Source organism: Pieris napi, chromosome 2, assembly GCF_905475465.1.
Source record: "Pieris napi chromosome 2, ilPieNapi1.2, whole genome shotgun sequence".
Taxonomy (NCBI): Eukaryota; Metazoa; Arthropoda; class Insecta; order Lepidoptera; family Pieridae; genus Pieris; species Pieris napi.
In genome coordinates, this window is record NC_062235.1 from 12,162,385 (window position 1) to 12,184,855 (window position 22,471).

The 22,471-nt window shown below is 33.3% G+C and overlaps 1 protein-coding gene across 1 annotated transcript in view; it reads left to right on the forward strand.

The window, feature by feature from the left end:
* The window catches only part of LOC125059886 (toll-like receptor 6), a 123,413-nt gene extending 121,275 nt beyond the window's left edge, over positions 1 to 2,138 (forward strand). The window contains exon 2 of the mRNA XM_047664548.1: positions 7 to 2,138. The gene's annotated coding sequence lies outside the window, so the exon portion shown is untranslated. The remainder of the gene's footprint in view (positions 1 to 6) is intronic.
* Positions 2,139 to 22,471: the final 20,333 nt, after the last annotated feature.

Sequence of the window (22,471 nt, forward strand, 5' to 3'; positions counted from 1 at the left end):
TTCCAGTGCCTCATCAGAACGCACTGCGTACACCTGGCTTCCGGATACCAGGATTGAATTCTCTTCACCCTACAGTCGCCGTCAGAGCTCCAACTCCACTGTCTACGAGAGTGACTGATGTTGCGACTCCTTCGATCAACTCGAAGAAGCATTGTTATAAGACAATTTTGTGCGCGATTGTACATCGGTTTGTTAATACCAGTGAATTAAGAATATTATTTAGAGTATAGCTGCCCTTACTGCAAACGAAGAGAGTATTTTGACCTATATAATGGACCTGGGAGCAAAATTTATTTGGAGAAATTAAGTGTATACGCCAAAATTTTTCTCTATTGAAAATATGATAAATTAACCAAAGAATGTTCCCTAGCAGATGTTAAAAATATCAGTACTAAATTCCCGTCAGACGGAATCTTCCTAACATTTTTGCCCATAAATTTGCTAATATTCCCCGCATTTACCGAGATGGGAGCGTAAAACTTCTTAGTTACTCAAAATGAATATTTATGGCTTACATGTATAGCCCATTTATGGGCAAAGTTGATGTATAGAACTATTGCTACTTAATTCTAAGCTTTTCGTTTCCAATAATGAATTCGGTCGCTATTTTATTACATTTTCACGATATTCATAGACCGTATTATCACGATATTGTATCCATTTTCTTGAACCTACTTAACTATTCTATAAGCGTAGTAGCTGTAAGGAAAGTTTTCATATAAGGCTTTATACGGGGCCTAGTTATGTAAAGTGGATTTTATATATTTTTAGGAGATGACATCATCTTTGTAGATAGACCTTATGTGAAAATTGAGTATTGGCAATATCATATTTAAAAATATCTTTGTTCCTAATTTAAAATCTGTAAATTTTTCACACTCCACGTACTTTGTAAAAATACGTTTTTCATTTGTTAATACGATAAGTTTAGCAATATAAATGTTAAAGCTATTGTTAAGAAAGTCCTACAAATTCTTAAAATGATAGTAATTAGATAGAAATAATAAATAATTTGCTGTGATTTTGATTTACGAGAATTTCATTTAAACAATTATGTACAGTAGTTACGTAAGTGTTAGTACTGTATATAATAAGATTTATTTTTGTAAAATAGACTGCCACGGGTTTCAAACACACGATATCTAGCATATTGTTAAATGTACATATATAAGGTAGAAATACTTTTCATTTAATGTTGAAATTAAGAAATTGCATAGTTATGGATAACAACTATTTTATCATTTATCTGTAAAATACAGCATGTCCATTATAACAATTTAATTAATTTATCAAGGATTTTATTTACATGTCATGGAAAAACATCGTTGTCGAAAAAAAATTATTGTGTGTATTAAAAAAATCATAAATAATTTTTGTAATATATTACATTGAATTGTAGTCGGCACGTATTTTGGAAATATACTTCTAGTAGCAAGACCATGATAACGACTTCTTCTTCTTCTTATTTGTTTCGAGAACGATTCATTACCTTTCTAACACTTTTTACTTTCATGAACGATCACTTACTAACTGGAAAAGATTTTGCGTCTTTATTAAAAGTTTACACATGTACTTCTAGTAGCAAAATACGAACGAATACTGCGCTAACGAATCATTTCAATTTTCGTTTCGAGAAACATCCATCACCATTTTAACATCTTTTAATTTCATTTTAATTTCCTCATTTGGAATGACTTTGCGTCGTTATGGAAAGTTCGCACATGTACTTCTAGAAGTAAAATACTAAGGACTACTTCATATATGCTTGAAAAAATGAAGCTTTTTATCGGAAGTTTGGGGACATGCTGTACCTAATGTCTTACACTAAATATAAAACAAAATGTACTCATTAAACCACAGACCTACATGTAGATATAAATACAATTTATCCCTCAATAATTTAATTACAAAATAAATTTAACTCTCTTATACCTATTAAAATTTTTGAACATATGAATATAATTAATAACATTTAGCTTTAGAACAAAAGTGGCCTACAAAGTGCAATTGTAACCAAAAATAATGGATTTTATTAAACATTTTCGAAATAGGTCACTTTCGCTCTAACATATATTAATAATTTATTCCTCTTTATCGTTTAACCTTCCATGTAATTAACAATCGAAACATTTTGTATAATTTTCAATAAATTACATTACAATTACTATAAAATTTATTGTTTAATTTATATTGTTATGAATATATCCCTTGGCGTTCCGGAGAGATGTGGGGACATTCTACGTCTTCTACGGCATTCGTGTTCGGAGGAGTTTCATCATCGGACGTCGAGGCAGACTACGAAATTCCACCCGTATCATTTCGACGTCGTTCCACAACTAAGCGTTATTTAAGGCAGCACTATATAGAACCAGCCTAGCCCTTTGAAGTGTGTCCGAACCAATTAGACTTAGGGTCCTTCAAGAAAACAGCGTATAATTAAAAGGCAACGCACTAGAGAGCGTTCTGGCATTGAGAGTGTCTATGAACGACGGTACCACTTAACATCAGGTGAGCCTCCTGCCCATGTGCCTCATGTTCTATATAAAAAGCCAGTAAATTCTAATACTGATATGAGGTAACAAGCGAATGCCACAAAAAAGACCCTCAAATCGGATGCCGCGTCTCAATTAACACGTCCTTTTTAAAATTCTTAGCCCTGGAGTCTAATTAATCCTCGAACTAAATTCAAGGAAGCGTGGAATTCTAACAAATACGAATCATCTTGTTCAGCTGTCACATTAGTAGGGAATGTTTGGGGTCCCGTAGTAGATAACAAAAAATCAAACTATGTAGGCCCGAATGCATCAAGAATTTTTTTCTGGCTGATGTGTGTTTCAATGAAAATATTATTTATAAAGGTCTTTCTATAAACTTATGTTTATCAAACTTAGATTAGTAAGTGTAACAAATAAAGTTTAACCCTTTGCAGAATTTCAATTTGTTTAAATCGATTTGTGGTTATGTGTCGTCGATCATAACATAAACTCCATAAGTGCAACTTTCCATTATAGTGTGCAGGGCCGGATTTAGGGAAGAGGGGGGGGGGGGTCTCAGGTTTGATAGGCCTTCGCCTAATAGACTAACACTATAAAAAGCGTAGTTAATCAGGTACCTAATATGCGATTAAGTATATTAAAAATATATTTATAGATAAATAAATAAATTTAATCTTTTTAGGTCTGGGCCTCAGATGTATCTATTATATCATCATTTCTCAATCTGATAGGCAAATAGGTGATCAGCCTCGTGTGCCGTCTAATATTTGAGTCAGGTTTCCTCACGTTTTTTTTCACCGTTCGACTAATTGTTAATGAGCACATGAACGGAAATAAATGGTTAGAGATTCATAGAAAAGATTTTTTATTAAGGTAAGGCTTTAATCATTCAATGGTAGACAGAAACATTTATGCATTAGTTTCAATATTTATTATTCTATGCGATATCTTAAGTGTCTACCAACCCGAAACAATTATTGTTTCGCCACTATTAAACCTAGTTTAAAATATAGTTTTAACAGTTTTACCTGTCAATTACCACAAATTAATACTTTAAAAAAGCTGTCAGCATAATATATTCCCTAAAAAGCTAATGTAAGTGATATTCAAAGTGATTTAACAATACAAAATTAGCATTTATACGGAGCCTCGGCTAGAACGAAAACACGCTTTACAAGTTTCATAATACAATTGTAGCGTGTGTTAATTGGTGCGCGTTTTTGTTAGTTAGCTATAGAGAACGCGAATTCGGAACGAATCGATCTACGTGTTCTGTATTACAGAAGCTATTGGATGGTGTTATGTTATATTAGAAATTAAAAGTGTAAAATATCATAATAAAGGGTATTAATAAGAATTTTACATAACTTACAGGTTACCAATGTAACACAATATTTTTTTAATCCAGCTAAAAAATTGCAAACGCCAAATTTTTGTCAACTGTCACCGTGATGCGGATATCTGTTCAAAAACTTCTGCACACCGGTCATGTATAGGAAGAAGCAGAAAGCCTATCTGAAACGCCAAAACCGAAACCACAAACGCGCCTTGTAATTTCTTGGCTCAAAGACGCAAGGGGGGGAAATCAGGCATCTATGCGTCTAAAAGAAGAGATGCTGCATGAAGCCAACCTCCCCAAGCTCAATCTACGAAAGATGGGGCGATTTGAGAAGGACCTATATGTATCACAAATCATTCATGCCCGCGGAGAACCAACGATAAACGGCAGTAGATCACATCTAGTCTAGAGCGAGTATTGGTGGCGCAGTTTTTTAGTGGAAATGCACAGATCATGAGTCCCACATAACCTAACGCGCCAAGCAGTCGCGGGGTATGGTATGCGTAATTAATTTTCTCACTTAAAAAAAATTACTCTGTTAATATTGTCTCTGGCAGTATCACGACTTGTCTATGATTAGGTTGGTGGTAAATTAATTCCACTTTTAAACAATACGTGTACCCAAATTATTGTTAAGATCGGTCCTATTAAACATAGACATAACATTTATTACTAACAAAACACACACAGAAACACACAAAATAACAATAATAAAAAAAAATTAGAGATTACAATTTTTTTCCTTTTAAGGAACAAGGTACGTACGGTACAAGGTGTACCACAGCGCTAGTCATTCTGCCAGAGACCACAGCAGCTAGTCTGCGCCTCAGTCGCAAAAAAAGAAAAATAATGTAATAATACTAATACTTAGTAGAAAAAAAATTATGTTGGAAAACTATTCGTGTTTTATTTTAATTCTCCCATCAAGCTACTGTCAATAGAAATCGAATTTCACATTTGAACCGAGCTACTGTAAATATAAAATGAATAAAACTTATTTCCCGCTGTCAACAGTTTGCATAAAGCGTTTCAATCGCTGCAGTCATGGTCACGGAGGGTATTGAAGAGTGAGTTGAATTGCATCGGAAGTCCAAGTATTTATTTTGAAATATTACCTTCGACGTAACGAATTTATTTTTATTTATTTATTTACGCAACATTGCAAGAAATACCGTATAATTAAAATATTTAAATAAGAAGGTGGGCAACTGGAGGCCGGATATCCAGGCAACTACATAAGATATTACTTAGACATATAGAATGGAGATGAAATATATAGTATGTTCCATATTTTTAGAGTGCTAATTCTTAAAAGACCGGGAACGCACTTGCGAGTCCTCTGGCAATGTGAGTGATAGGCGGCGGTATCACTTAACATCAGGTGCGTTTAACATAAAAAAAATAAATCAAATTATGTTAAAACTTCAATAAAATAAGTTTTATTAATCAAATTAAAATCTCAAAAAGAAAAACAATCCGCGAAAATAGAGGACACCGTGAGCCATTTTTGCCAAAACCCTCCATCTTTTAGTCGATACCAACTCCGGGGAAATAAATACAGATAATGCAACTTTCTCTGCAGCTGTGATACTTTTTGACATTCAACATCTTTTGTCTTCAGTCACCGTGACCACGCACGCTGTAAAGCACGCGAAACGTCGGATAAATTTAAAATTATGTCAAATAGTTATAAATTTATAATAATACATAACTTTAATCCGGTAAAAAGCGTTTTTCTTTAAATGTTATGAGTTATGTTAATCAAAGACAATACTAAGTTTTATTAAGTTTGATGAAAGTGGCCGATATTCACGTTGACAGATGGAAAGTATACAGATAATTAAAAACTTCTTTATCATTGAATAATTACCATTTTGGTCGCATACGCTATCTCCTTTAATTGATTAGAGATGAATAGGACTACACACATGTTATATATTTAATCATTTGGAGAAATGTTTGGTAAGCAATATAAATATCCCGTAACGGGCGTAAGTTATTGTGTCTATGTCCCTTGTACAGCGGAAGCATGGCAGTCCTAAGCAAACCTAGCGTCGTAGACATGAGGCAAAGAGAGCCAAGAAGGTTCAAGACCCAACGCGCTGGAGACTGCGGAGGCCATCTGCCCCATCTAGGGGTGATAGGATATAAGTCAAGTATGCCTGACACTCATTATTTATTAAGGTACAAATTAAACCTAATTTTTGAAGCTATTTCTTACGTAATCGCTTACTTCTCGCAATAGTCAGGCGTGATTTCTAGGATAATTATTTTTCCCTACTCACAGTGGTGAATCCTATCCCCGAACTATGGCAGCCAGTCAAGCTACTTAGTGGTAAACCTAAGATTCAGAGTCGAGACTAAGCAAACGACGAACTTCGATGTGGTACGGGTGGAATTTCGTATTCTGACTCGACGTCCGATGATGAAAGCAGGTCCGCCTGTACACTCTTGGTGGTAATTTGGTAGAAGATGCAAGGGATCAATGTCGCTATAAGATTTGAGTTGAGACTTAGTACTCCAATATATCTAAATCTAAAACATTCTTGTCGTACGGAAGTAATATTAAGCTTAGGATAGGATCAAGGTCAAGCTTAGCACAAAACTTGACGCGTATGTCAAATTGTATACGTTTGTGTCATGTCATACAAGTGCTCAAACTTTATTTATATTCAACAATTTCCTAACCAAAATCCTTATTTACAGGCATCGAGACAAAGGAATTAAACATGTGTGGAGCTAAATGCTCCAAATGTATCGATGTTCAAGATATCAAACAATCTAAGGCATAATTAATGTGAACTTTAACAAGGTTTAAACAGTCCATAATAGCTCCTGTGTAGCACAGGAAGCGGATTTAATAAGCACACCATGATGCTTTAATTAGCTTTCAACTCGAATTAATTATGTTGTGTGTATCTTTGTTGTGAAGTTTCAGATAAAGGCTCTATCTACGTAGATACGTGGGGTCTTATATGTATCTTATTCGTAATTAAAACAGGTCGTTTTTAATCTTCTGTTCTTGTCAAATAAGAATTCTAACAAATGTTATTAAAGGAAGTTACGCTTTGTGTAAGTGACTGTAGATCTTGAAGTTTCGGTTTGAATCCCGGCGAAAACTCAATGCTATGACTTTAGTATTAAGCAGAGGGATGGCTCCATGTATGGGCAAGTAAAGCCTTAAAAGCTCCGTCTCTATCTTCCTTTAAATCGCTACTGTACAAACATTACCTGTCCACATCGAATCCCCAAACTTTCGTACTAATTGATGTGAGACTGGTCTAAAATTATCGTGATTCATCTGCACTTTTGCTTTTTATGTGTCTTTTGGTTTGGGTTTTTGTTCCCATTTTAGTTGTGTCTAAATAACTATATGTTATTTTTACACTTCTTGCTATCTATATCTAATTTCTTTTCACAGTGGTTGCCTGGAAGAGAAAGCGATTAGGCCGCCATTTGCCCTCCTTTTCATTTAATTATGTCAATCCTATTATGTTTCTGCAACGAAGTGTCAATAAATAATTAAAAAAGAAAATTATTAGCTTGTAATTTATAATGTTTTAAATTGTAACGTAGAAATGAAATAAATAGCTATACGTTGCAATAAAGTAAACAGATACGTATGAAACTGTGACCTAAAAAGTAGGTCATTTACTTTTGCCCCGACATGAATAATTATAAAAAATATTGTGCAGGATAAAACCGGAGAGAATTTTAAAAGGCCAAGGGTTCTTTGCTTAGTGCAAGGATCGGTTGGCTGTGTTCCAAAAAGGATGAAAGTTATTAAAAAAGTATGCCTAGATTACATAGATTTACATAGACTTTCATACTTCCATATTCATTTTAAATTGCGATTTCTATGAATTTTTTATCACTTTTAGTGACCTAAAATTGACAGGTTGTGTAAAAATGAAAGTAAAAGTTTTTATGCGATTGAATTAAAATTAATATTTTTAATTTCGTACTTACATAACATTAAAAAAAATATAGTTTATCGTGTCATAATAAAATATAACTGTATTTAGTTCATTTAATAATTTGAAATTTGGAATTGACTCAAGCTGTATATGTATGGGTATACGATCCAATTTCAGTTAGAACTGCATATCACCAGGCTTTCAAGCATTTGACTAGAGAGCATTGAAAATTTAATCTTATAATAATCGAAAAAATTGATAAAAATCCTGGAATAATTTAGAATTAAAATTTTAATTCCTCGTAGATCGAGGAGAGAGAAAATCCAAATGGAAAGTTCAGGAAGAGACGGAAAGGAAAATAACTAACGTAGACTAAGATTATAATTACCAAACTAATATCCATTTGTTATGTAACTTTTAACAGAATTAAAGTGGCTTTATTATTTTTAAATTCTTGGTATTATTATTTTTGTATGAGCAATATACCACAAATAAACGAAACCAAACAAAGAGTACTTAATGTCTCTTCGCATAATCAAAATTCAAAAAATATAAGTAGCTGTTTACAAAGATCAAAGTGGGATTTCACAGTAGTACGCAATATAGACCTACCGGGCTTACAATTCTCACGGTTAAGTCAATACTAGCATTATGTAAACAAAACTCAACAATGGGTAAATAACAGCACCACCTTACCCCTCAAGACCAAAAACTTCCGCATTCAAATATGTTGACTTTACCTTAGTAAACATTAGTGGATTCAAAAGTGGGCGACGTGAATACATTAATAACATTGTCTTGGAGTACTTGTTTAGGTAGCAGGTTATGCGTAGTCATTATCTTAAAAGAAAGTATGGTTCCCAAGTACAAAAAAGATTCTTTCAATAATTAATGGTAATCAAACTGGTACGAGCCAAGGCTGTACATTTTTCTCGCCCTTTCTTAGTTTTATAAGCGTGGCGATTTCCTAAATCGTCGGTGTTACGCCCAGAGAGTCTAGCCAGACGTAGGCACTCTCTTCAACTGTTACATTGCATTCAATCGTTTTATAACAATTAACTTTGAAATAAAAAGAAAATAATTAGAAATAGTTCTTATAAGACACAGACTATAGAACTAAAATCAAAAGTTATTCCACCATTAGAATGCTAACACCTGGGAAAATGTCATAAATGTCCAGCGGTGCGATGCCGGGACTGGCTATACATACTCGTAGATTATTGCGTGAAGATAAATGTGTTTTCTTGAATGGGACTTTTATCCATATGAAGTGCGTTTACTTTTTATGGATTATGTCTTTTCAGTCAGTATTCCGGTTTTTATTCGCCGGATAGCCTTTGGATCAATCGCTTTACGATCTTTTAAGTGACCACAGATTATATGAAGCGACGCATAAACATACAATTATGGTTGTCCGTAGTAGCTAATTAACGTTGCCTTATTTGAATAATTCTTGCTTAAGTATTGTTTATATATGATACTTAAAAACGTGCTGCTACTAACTACTTCTATAAAATTCCGTGATATAATTATGTTTAACTCAAAGGACTCTTTAAGTAAATTAAATATGGTTATGATATTTACTCGGCCAATTTTTCTTTGTTCATTGCTTAAATTTTGACACTTGTCTTACATATAAATATCAACGCTGAATTTAGTTTATCAATTCAAAATTTAAATAGTATTTAATTGATAGGCTGTTATTGGTAAGGCGGTTAGTATTTTATTTTAAATGCTATGAAAATATTTTACGCAATCATTCATCGTAATCCTTTTGCGTAACTACTGAATAGTAGTGTTCGTTCAAGTTGCCAACTTAATGTCTGTTGAAGCTTTGCAAATTAACGACAATTATTCTGAATAACAAATAAATTTGATGTCTACGGACTTTTTCTTGTTTAAGATGTAATACAAGCAAAATTAATTGCGCTATTTATAGGAAGATAGAGATTAAAGGAAATATTCAGTTACTATAATAATCGAGTGACTTTAGCGAGAACTCTCATCCCTGAGATCGTAAGTTCGATCCCCAGCTAGTACACGGACTGTTCGGTCTATGTCCCCTTTTAACGCTCGTTTATATGAAGGAAAACATCGTTAACAAATGTCAGACTGATAAAGTCCGCGACGATTTGATAGAAGGTTGATATTAAAAAAAAGCTAATGATCACGAAATAGATAAAGAAATCTGCGGCTCAGTGTCTAACTGATACAGTGATCTGAATCCCAGACTTAAAAGGCTGTAGCAACACACGTAGCAGCAATTGTTTCAATGTCTTGAAGGAAAATTAAAGAGCATATTTTAAATATTGTAAAACTGTAACTACAATATACATCTCCTAAATGTTGATTATTTAGTTTTAAAGACATTTTCTTGCTCCATTGTATTGTAGAGTTGGTGTCGTGTTCCCTAAAATCTCATTAACTAGTAATTAAATAACATATAATGGGCTTGAAATTCAAATGAATTTATTTAGCAATAAAGAATAAGATTTCCTTATATGAAAAATGCAAAGTCATATCAACAGCGTTTAAAATGTATTTTAACAAAATAATAAAATTTTGATGGGTATTTTTCATGGATACGGAGGTTTCATTTAAATGAAATTGAGCTCCAACCGACATTAAAAATATAATTTTATATAAAAAAACATACGTCAATATTCTTAATAGAATTTAACCCTGAATTTCCGAACCAATACTTAGGGTCCTTCAAGGAAAGAGCGTACCAATTCTTAAGGCCGGCAACGCACTCGCGAGCCCTCTTACATTGAGAGTGTCCATGAGCCCTGCCCGTTTACCCTGTTCTATAAAAAAAAAACCTGCCCGATTACGCTTACTAGAGAAGATAAATTGACCAAACCAAATATGTACACACTATGGCTACTATTGTTCAACTAACCTCTTTGGTTTACCATGTTTGACTGTAGATCTAACTTTTATTCCGGGAGCGCTAAAATTTAAGATAAGAAAATAATTAGGTTTAAAATATGTAATAATATGTTATAATTTATATAATTATAACATATTATTATATAAGACTTTTTAGACAAAACAGATAATTAAATTGTGACATCCTCATACATAAGATAAATGTTACTTGACTGACAACTACATCTCTGATACATCACAGTAAATGGAACATCAAAGGATCCTGAAGTTTAGAAAATGAGGCTTTGACGTACTTCATATTAAATGCGAATAACATGTTTGAACCTATCATGTTTTAGTCAACTAAAAGCGGTCTCAAAAGCGAGATTAAAATTAGAAATTTAATAAAAAATATTTTTCTATTTTCTCGACTAAATTAAATTTACTACCGTAAATCTATAACTTTTCTTTTCACATTTTAAATTCTAGATTTAGGATGAAAGCATCTTTTTAAATTCTGAAAGTACATAGGGTCATTTCAAATGCCTGCAATGAGCTTCTGGTAATCTGATTGTCCAAGGGCGGTGGTATCACTTAACATCAGGTGAGCCACGTAGTCCTGGAATACGAGGCTGTGGCTAAACAACGTGCAGAAATCCTCGAAACAGTGAGGCCGTGAACCCTGCAAAGTGCCCAGGCGATAAAAAAAAAATCATTCCTTACTTACTTTTAGTCCAAAAAGGTTTTAGGTTTTTCTTAATTCATTATTAATAAAAATAGCTCAATAATTTTCATAAGAATAAGTAGTACGTTTATAAAAACAGTTTCAAATATTTAGAGTAATTATTTAAATTTTAATTATATTAACAGATCTATGTATCTGGAGATCAGCCTTCTGTGCCCGATACACGCCATCAACTTTTTGACGAAGGCCTCAATTTCTTCAGGATCTTTTCCTTCACCTTACGTACGAGTGTTAAATGGGCACATAGGCCGAAAAGTCTATTGGTGCAAGCCGAGATTCGAACCTACGATACACGCTGAACCAACACTGTCCACCTGTTTTCCCGTTTGTATATCTTAAACAAACATAATATATTTTTTTCGTCGAACCAGTAGTTCCTAATATTAATAAGTTCAACCAAACAACCCATACTTGGATATTTGTAGTAAATAGTACGAACATTATTTAATGTTTCGTTTTCAAAATCACCTATAAAATGTTCAGTTCCATGTTGTAGGTAAAACTTTTACATTTCAATTGTTCAGTAACTATGTTAATATAACTTATAATATTTATATAACGTACAATACGATCTTATTAAACCGTTTGTAGAATACGAATTGCCACCTGATGTAGATAACTGCATGCCGGCGACAACGCGTACTGCATTCAAACCATAGCAAGATAAATTCTCTACCATATTAAATATACAAAACATAATGTAAAGTGTTATAATTCTCAAATAAGTGGCTATTTTGAGGCTAATCCTCGCCTTATAAAGTGTATCCTTCAAATAAGGCCTCTCATTTAAGCTCCATTGATCTCTATACAATGTTTCTTCTGTGATACACGATTTTTATAAAGAAGATTTATTAATTATCACACATAGTCGGGATTGAAACGCCCGATCTTATGATTATTGATCGGCCAGTCTAATAGTATTGATAGTAAATAATTAGCTCGACGAAAAACCAGATTGCAAGTGTTCGAAAATTTGTTCTTAATTTAAAATTTGAAGATGATTTTTGCTAACATTGTTAGGTTAAATGACCAATCATATTTAATATTTAGCATAGCATAAAGCCTGATATTTGATAATTTTTGATATACATAAAATCTGTATAGCATTTAGTTTTATATAAAAACAATATGCCTTTATTTGGTTTCTATATGTCGCACCATAAAATAGTTTGTACATAAATACGCCTACTCCACATTGTATTTAAAACCGAGGTTAGGCGCTAGTCTCGTTATTCGCCTACATGGCTTGGGAGGAACCTCTTTTGGTACGACGTGTACATGGCAGGATTAGACCGGAAGAAACTGGATCCATAACATGCACATGACCATAAGAACATGGTTATTGGTACGCAACAGGGCTATACTATTATAAAATATTTACTATGAGTTCAAAACTTCTGGTTAGTGATATTATTGCTTTAGCTCTTCAGCTAGCTTCAGCTTCAGCTGAGTTTCATCATCGGACGTCAAGGCAGAATATGATCCGTATCGACTTGACGTCCGTCGTTCCACAACTGAGCGTTTCTTTAGGAAATTTCTGCCGCGCACCACCACTATTCTATTAAGGGCGTAGAACGTAAGAGAAGAACTGGCAATAAACTCTACGCCACTCTTTTTAATCGCCAAGTTTTTTGTTTTACACAACGTTTGTATGAAGCTGCAACCATTACACCATGTTCCACATGACATCTTAAGTAATAAATAATATTAAAATAAATTAAAAACAAAGATTTGTCATCTATCAGTATACACTGAAATTATTAGAAGTATTCATGAAATAATAAATTATCTGATCATCACTCATGGATCAATTAATGTTAAATTAAATGTTTAACGGTAAATGTGACTGCGTAATGTTTTTGACAGTGACCAGAATTTGATATCAAATAGATAAGGGATGAGTGGAGCTCCCGACTAAGCGTTCCTGTATATATTTAAATATGTCAAAGAAAAAAAAACTGCGCCTGGCACATAATAGCCGAATGTTGAAATATACTATAAAGTAGCCAATTCTACGATCGGGTAATATATTATGAACATTTTAGCATGAAAACATAATTAATTAATTGGAGATGGAACGCCAATCAATTAATCAGGTGATGCGCGCTATTGTTAAGCGATAATTTCACGAAAATTATTCAATAGTTTCTAGTGATTTAATAATGGCGCATTCTATTGTGAAATTTTATATGACTTTGTAAATATTGATGGAAATTTGAATAGAAATTATATTGATCAGATTATAATATTAATTACGGTATATTTTGAATGTATAATATTACTAGATGTCCATTGTGGTTTCACGTGTATTAACTTGGTCGTATCGTGATATACCTAGATTGATTTGAGAACTGGCAGTAAATGTAAAATTAGAAGCATCTAAGATATATTTAGTTTTTGACGTTCATAAGTGAACATTGTTACCTATATGAATAAATGATTTTTTTTTTCATAAATGATTTGTCTATTGACTTATTAAAGATACCCCAGTCTTATTTACTTATTAATTTATCATGTTATAAGTTTAAAAGTCATGTGCTCAATATATCTCGAAATTAATTTTTATTTACATAGAACGAGATTAATTTATTAATTCTGTTGTAGTATTATATATTAGATCAAAGGCGCAACCACATACAAGTTGATACACCTCTCTTTCGAAATCTTTGCGATTATTTTATTTATTTATTAACACTTCGTTGCAAAAAACAATAAATCAAACACAATACAAAAAAAAATTATAAGGGATGCAACGGGCGGCCTTATCGCTAATAAGCGATCTCTTCCAGGCAACCCTAGTTAAAGAAAAAACTAAAAAAAAAGAAACATGATTCGTGCGAGAAGTGCAGAAACAAATGTTATATAAAAATATATATATATTTACATAGTACCTTAATCTAAAGTAATAAAAAAAAATAAAAATAATATTAACAACAGACTAAAAACTTAAAAGCTAATCTTAGTATTTGTAATACATGGACAGCAAATAGTGATGTAAAAGGAAACATAAGATTTATACAAGTCACGATTGATCAGGATAGGATAAGGTTAAGAAATGATTATACAGAAGAGTTTTAAAAGATGACAGAGAGGTAGCCAATCGTACGGAGTCGGGCAGCGTATTCCACAACTTAATGGCGGAGATCGTGAATGAATGAATGAATGATTATGACGGAGTTTGACACATCCGGAGCTAGATATATTCGGTTGTGGGCTATTCAATTTTAAAGAAACATGATCTGGTTTGCTGGAAATATTAGCTTATTTTTATTTTATCATGCATTCATTTTTATTGAATTTTTTTTTTAATTTGTTTACCTAAATTGTCATAATATATTTTGGATAAAATAGTTTGTAACATATACCGTAGAGATAGTATTTTGTATGATATGATAAACTTGAATAAATAAATAAAGGTATCGGGATCGGTAGCGGATCTAAAATTATCATTAAAAGCCGCGCAGTTAAAATTTAAATGTTTTTGCATAATACCGTAACACCTTTCTTTGTTTAGTAATAGTTAAATGACGATTCGGATTGTTTTTATAAATTGTAAATATCCAGCAACGAATCCAACAATTACAATATCATTTAAAAAATTGTAATATCTGAGAACATGTATGTAAGATTTTGGCCACCCTGTATCACCTTTGAGTACCACAAAAAGCTAGTACGAACAGGTAAAATACCATATAAATGTACCGTCAATCAGACATTTAGATGTAATATATTCGCCGTTCACACATTTACATAGAACACGTGTTACATCCGTGTATTCATCTGTCGTGAGATAAGCCACGTCCGTAGGCTCTGTATTGACATTACTTGACATTCATGTGAAATAATGAGATGGCTTTTAATATTAAATAAAATAAATCAGTGGCGCTACAACCTTTTTAGGTCTGGCCCGCAGACGTATCTGTTTCATGATCATTTTTCAAAGTAGGTGATCAACCTCCTGTGCCTATTATATTTTATAATATCCTGTGGCTTTTATTATAATAATAATAATAAGCCTTTTTATTTCCTGTTTTACAATATTGGTAGTTGCTATATTACAGTCACCAAAAATATTGATTTTGTTAGTAGGTTAGCCTAGATTATGTTAGGTATATATATAACAGGAACCGCGTTTTGGTTAAAGGCCTCTTCCAAACATGCCCGTTTTTGTCGGTCCTGTGCTATGGAGTGCCAGTTTTTTCCAGCTCATCTTTCCAGCGTTCTAAGGGTCTCCTTCCGCCTCTTGCATGGTGGTCCTTTCCATTGGGTAACTCGTTTGGTCCACTTTCTGCTAGACATTCTTGCTACATGGCCAGCCCAATGCCATTTCAGAACGGCTTTTATTATTAGTCTATATTTTTATAGCCCCTGATTTGGCTGATAAAACTTTTATTTTTGATTTCTGTATTTGTTACTAAAATAATTCTTGTTAACTTGAACTTGTACCTACTTTAAAAGCCCTTAGTTATAACTAATCACTTTGAAATTAAATGTAATTTTAATTACGTTAACCACTAGGTAGACGGTTCTTATGTATTTAAAGTTACTGTTAGAGTTAAACAACTCAAACTTTTTTTCGAACATCTTCTACCGCATTTACCATGGAGAGTGTTCAGAGGAGTTGTTCGAATTAATACCTGCAGCTGGGTTTCAATATCGGACGTCGAGGTATACGAAATTCCACCCGTATCACCTCGACGTCGTTCCACAACTGAGCGATTTTTAAAGCAGTTTTTATGCCCATTGAAGTATGCCTGAACCAATTCGACTTCAAGAAAAGAGCGAATCAATTCTTAAAAGGCCGGTCATCCTTACGAGCCCTCTGGCATTGAGAGTGTCCATGGGCGGCGGATCACTTAACATCAGATTGCCTCCTGTTCTATTAAAAAAAAACTAAAACATCGCGTATTTGTGTATTTAGTATCTAATTAATAACTGAAACAACGCTCAGTTGTGGCGTCACGAGGCATTGGGTTGATGTGGTCCGAAGTTAAGTGTCTCAAGATGGAACGTGATGGCGAAGCATTGCGGACTCCCTCTGCCCCACCTAGGAGAAATAGGAAAATAAGTAATGATTCACTCAAACAGTAATATAAGTATTTCGACACTTGTCGTATTGTTATGAAAAGATGTTCAAAGCATTGCTTCATTAACAAAGTGTTTTTTTACAAGCGGTTTGTTCCAGGCTCGGCAGGTATTTTTTATATTATCAAAATAATTAATCAGGGATAATGTCCGCTGTTGCAAATTGTTGCCTTTTGTAGTATTTGTATATTTGTAAATAACAAAAGATTAGTCCACTTAAGCTTACTTGTTTAAAATAGTAAGAAAAAGTTACTAATCACATCATCAGAATATTACACCCATTGAAAATTCTATGATTTTTCACTGTCTATGACTCGACACATTTGCGGATTGATAGGTGCCACAGTTAAAGGAATCCCGTAGTTGTAATTTCTATATTTTTTACAAAATTATATCTTTAAGACATAAAATATATGACATTTTCAAATTTCCTAATAAATAAAACAAACCTTCAATTTAGACTAATTAAAAAAAATATTTATTTAAATACTCTTTTTTATAAACAGACAACCTGTTGTTGGGAATCGGCTCTCTTTCGAAAGCTCTATTCCTAGGAAAAATTCCAACGGTAACCGTACAAAATCCTGTGCCTTGCACTGCCTGGGCGTGTCGCCACATGTGTCCTCATGGAATATTAGTGTGTACCTATTTTATGATTATATCTAGACCGTCTAGATTGGTTGGTTTTGAGTCAAACCTGGCAAATGTTATGAGTTACTGAAAGTTTGAACACTGTGGCCATTGACGAAAAACTTCGAAGCACATCAGTCGGACGTCTGTCAAATCCGTCACGCCTAATGGATTATTGAATACGAATCAAAATGGCCGGTTTTTGTGAAATGTGTCACTGGGTCCCTGATGGATGCACTAACTGGACTGAATCTCATTTAGATTCTCCAAAATTTTGCAGTCGAAAACGTATATAATCATGATTACTATGGCGAAATATTTTTCTTTTCTGTGTATCTTTCTCTGTGGCCGGAATTAATATAACAAAGTGTTCCAATAACTTTCAATGACTCAATAATTAACTAGATTCTGTAAGTAATTCTGACAAAGTCACGATTTTATTAAGTTGTAAAACCCGTGACAATAATATCGCATACATTGAAGTTTAATTAAATTACATTAGTAATGTAATAATGTAATTTCGTTAAATTATATAACACTATAGGATATTTAGCATTTACAGAAACTATACTACAAAAGCTTTTTTTTTACATTATTACTAGATGACCCGGCAAATGTCGTTTTGCCATGTATATTACTTCTAGGAAACATTTTTTTAGTTCAATAAAAATAACTATCTACTATATAATAAAAAATAGGGGTTGATCGTAGAGGAGTGACAATTAAGGGTTTTTATTTTTGTATGCTTTATCATAAAAAAAATAAAAACCTAATGTTTTGTCTAAAAAATAAAAATTGGGGGGATGAAAAATAAATGTTGTCCGATTCTCATACTTACTGATATGAATGTATGTGAACGAACATTGTTACACGAGAATTTTATATATTAGAAGATGTGAAAAAATCTATTACAGATATTTGTATCTGAATATTGGTATAATATATTTCTCACTTTGCACACAAGACAACACTGATCGGTAATAAATCTTAAAGCTAAGTTTATAAGCGATCTCTTCCAGGCAATGCTTAAAGATAGCTACTAGATACAAACCTACACCGTTTTAGATCAGGGCCTCAGATTTTTGTGCCTATTCCGTAATCTGAATAGGCAAGTAGGTGATCAACCTTTTGCCTGACACACACCATCGACTCGTTGGGTCTAAGGCATGTAGGTTTCCTCACGATGTTGTCCTTCACAGCGAGTTTTAAATACGCACATTAACAGAAAGTCCATTGGTGCACAGCCGAGGATCGAATCTACCCCAGGCATGACGCAGTTGAAACTACCAGGCCAACACTGCTCATTATGAATAACGAAACAGAAAGTGCATACTTGCTGGGTGAGATTATGAGACTGTACGTTCCTGACAATTATCACCGCTGCCGTAATAACCTTTTTGTTAGTTTTGTGTGTGTATTCGACTCGGACTGTCCAGCGTCAACAAACTCCAATTCCCCACTTACTCTCGCAGCTTAATAGTTTTCGCGACTCTTCGCCGGAGAGCGACTTATTTGTGAAGCGTATGTTAGTGATTAACAAATGTACTTAGAAACCATTAATGTATAGCAAAAAGTTTTCTGCTAATTTTATAAAAGTTGTCTTTTACTAACATAACTTTTACTCATTTAAAGAAAACACTTTTTTACCGGATTGAAGTTATGTATTATTAAAAACTTATAATTATTTTACATATATAAAAAAATATATTCTGACGTTTCGCGTGCTTTACAGCGTGCATGGTCACGGTGACAGAAGACAAAAGGTGTTGATTGTCAAAAAGTATCACAGCTGTAGAAAGTTTTTAATTATGTAAAATAATTATAAGTTTATAATAATACATAACTTCAATCCGGTAAAAAAGTGTTTTCTTTAAATTTATAAAAATAACTGTATAATAGTTTAGCTGAATTTTGGCGATACATAAGCTATAAATAAATAAATAAGTCATAAATACATTACGAATCTATATATATAAAAATGAAACCCGTTTTCCGTTGTCACGACATCAGATGAAAACGGCTCGACCAATTTGTCTGATTTTTTTTTTGTTGTGTTTGTAATTGTCAGGAGAAGGTTCTTATAAAAGAAAAAAAGAAAAAAATTGCGCGGAAAATTAGAAAATTCAAGAATACTTAACCACCATACAATTCGAACTTTTAGGTGTAACCTTATGGTGTTTGACATAACACAACATTGACAGAATGCGTGCTGCAAATATCGTCAGAGGATGTAAGAAAAATTAATATCGTTCAAAATAAATGCTTCGATCGGAGTTATTACATTGATAATATAATAATATGCGAGCCAGAAAAACAAACAAATAATGTTGTATAACATAAAGCATTAGAATAATAAACACTCTGTTTCTGAAAATTTTTTTAATTCATTATACCAATTTGAAATCAATATTCATAGTTAAGACAGGACAACGTCTGTCGGGTCCGCTAGTATTTTATAAATGTCTAAACTGATGACGTGAAAAATGGACATAAAATATGAAGAAAATCCTTACGTATTCCGTGGCAATGTATCATAGTTTCGTTTTAGGTGTTCTGACATGCAATCTGCGCGATAAGCGGTGTCAAGTCGTGCTGACTATGTAACGGTTACAGAAAGTGTGAATACCTCATAAAGGTTAGGCTATTATTTTACCACTTGGCTATGACTTCATATAATTTTGTTCATCAAAATATATGAATCACGAATAAATATGGTACGATAGTGACATTGAACAGAAAAAATCAGTGGTGCTACAACATTTTTAGGTCTAGGCCTCAGATTAATAGATATGTTTCATAATCGTTTATAATCTAATAGGCAAGTGGATGGCCTTTTGTGCCTGACACACGCCGTCGACTTTTTGGATCTATCCGGTTTCTTCTCGAGGTTTTTCTTCACCATTCGAGCGAATGTTAAATGCACATGGAAAGAAAGTTCATTAGTGCATAGCCGTGGATCGAACCTACGACCTCAGGGATGAGAGTTGCACGTTGAAGCCACTTAGCTAACACTGTTCTAATTTCTCACATTCCCTATTAATAACTTAAATATAGTTCATTTAAAGGTATTGCTATAAGTGCATACACAAATATTTCTCCGGAAAAAAATGTGTTTTTGGCGTCAATATAGGCGCTTAGTTGTGACGAGACTGTTCAATGTCCCTCCAACCTAAAGGGTTCCTCAATCAGTCTACCCCACTAAGTGGACAGTCCGAGGCCCTAGTGGCTAGTAGTAGTAGTAGTAGTTTTTTACATCCTTAGCGGCCGGAATAACTTCGCTGGGGCGTTTCAGGGTATAACATAATCGCAATGATTAGTAAACGCAGATTGTAAATGTCGCTACAAAGTATATTAAATACATATATATTGAGGTTCAAGAGCGCAGGCACTAATTAAAGACTTAAGTTGGCGCCTGATAGTATTGGTGACCCCAGAGCTGGTTCTTTCCTCGCTCAAAACTTTTCCACAGGGACCAAACTTTTTAAATTTGTGTTATTTTCGTTTAATTAATTTTTCAATCATTTTTATTATTATAATGTAGGTTGATAAAATTGTCAATTTATAAGTTAATTATATTTTATTGTTATAATTACTAATAAACAATACACATATAAGACACACGTACATAAACAAGGAAATTAAAAAAGAACTGATTAATTTTCTTTACACATAAGATGGCTGTTTTAAAAAGCTAGTGAATCCAGAACAATATAAATGTTATTGTTTTATTAGGATTAGAATTCAGGAAGTCAATTACTTAATCAGTACTTCGATGGCGTGGTATGATCAAAAATTATTAATTACCCAAACTGGCCCTCTATAAAAGTCAACAAACAAACGACGCGCGCATCAAACACCCCTCTGTTTATCCGTTTATGACATCCTCTAATAAAATTTAATACCCCCTTTTATGCATTGACTAAAAAGAATATTGGATTTTAAAATATTTAAACATACATATTGATCTTATGTCTGGTAATCCGGGAGTTGTTTTATAGGGGAAAACGAACGTGTTCAACTATGGTTATTGCAGCACATAGAACACAGCATGATCATGAGCGCGTGCTTGTGTGCATAAGAAAGAAGATTTTTGTGTCTTTATCTATAACTATTATATAATGGGGCCGCGGCTGCGCTATTCAGCGATAAACTCCAAAACTACTACCCTCATTAGTAGATTTCTTACTTCATTAAATCCCCACGATTGTAAGGTCGCTATGCGTAATTGACCAGATAACATATTGATCTTTAACAGTAACCAAAAACGGAAGGAGGAAACCAATTCATTTTTAAATTAGCTATCCCTTATTTTATGGGACAGGGGGCCAACGAGGAAGCGGTTTTTTTTAATAAAGTGTTAACCGTCGCCATGGTATGTTGCCAACCTTTCAAGGAATGATACCCTCTTTTCTTGAAAGACAAGGCAGATGGTTCCAGAAAAAGGTGGTGCGCGGCAGAAAGCACCATAAAAAGCGCAGTATTGTGGAACTCAAGGCATTGAGGTCAAGAGGATAAATTACAGGTTGCTGCTCATATCCAAGAGAATAATGTTTCATGTTTGTATCACACAAAAACAGTTGAAGATATTGCTGAATTACTAATAATTATCGTTAAAAATGCACGCTAGTAATGTTAGTAAAACGATTGGTTTAAACCGGTCGTAGATACAGTAACAGTTATCTAAAAATAAATTACAATTTTAAACGACATTATTTGACGTCCGTCAAAAGGCCGATATTGATCACAGTCTCGAAATATAAACATATAAAGACATTACCATATAAATTATATAAACAAGTTAATATTGCCAACACGCCTATGATATTTATTACAAAATTCTTTGTAAATTAGGTACTAACAACCATTTCTGTGACTAACTTGTGTATAGCAATTTTAAGGTGGCGACCTCTATATATCTCGTACTTTATTATACGCGATGCATGTCTTGGGGCATAAATATACAACAAATGCCTCATTGGTACCGTTTAGAGGCAATTCAAGCCAATAAAGCAGCACGCGTGGGTAGAAAACACGACCAGAGTTACTTGACCCCTCGATACCTCTAGCAAATCCCTGTTGCTCCTAATTTTAAACAACTTCAAGGGATAAATGGTTCTTACTTATTTAGTTTAGTTAAATTGCTCGGTATTGATCCGCGAATGCGTGGGTGTTAGAACTGTTTGCCTAGATATATAATATTAATATAACCAATAGTATATATGCAGCGTTTATTAAAAATAAATAATAGTTAAAAAAAACTATTTGGGTTGCTCGATAGACGAAAAATATGGCATAGAGCGCCCCACGCTTTTTCACTTTAATACCAGTATTTTTTGTTCATTACCATTTTCAGCCTAAATTAGGAATTATTTTTCACTTTTTCGTTTGA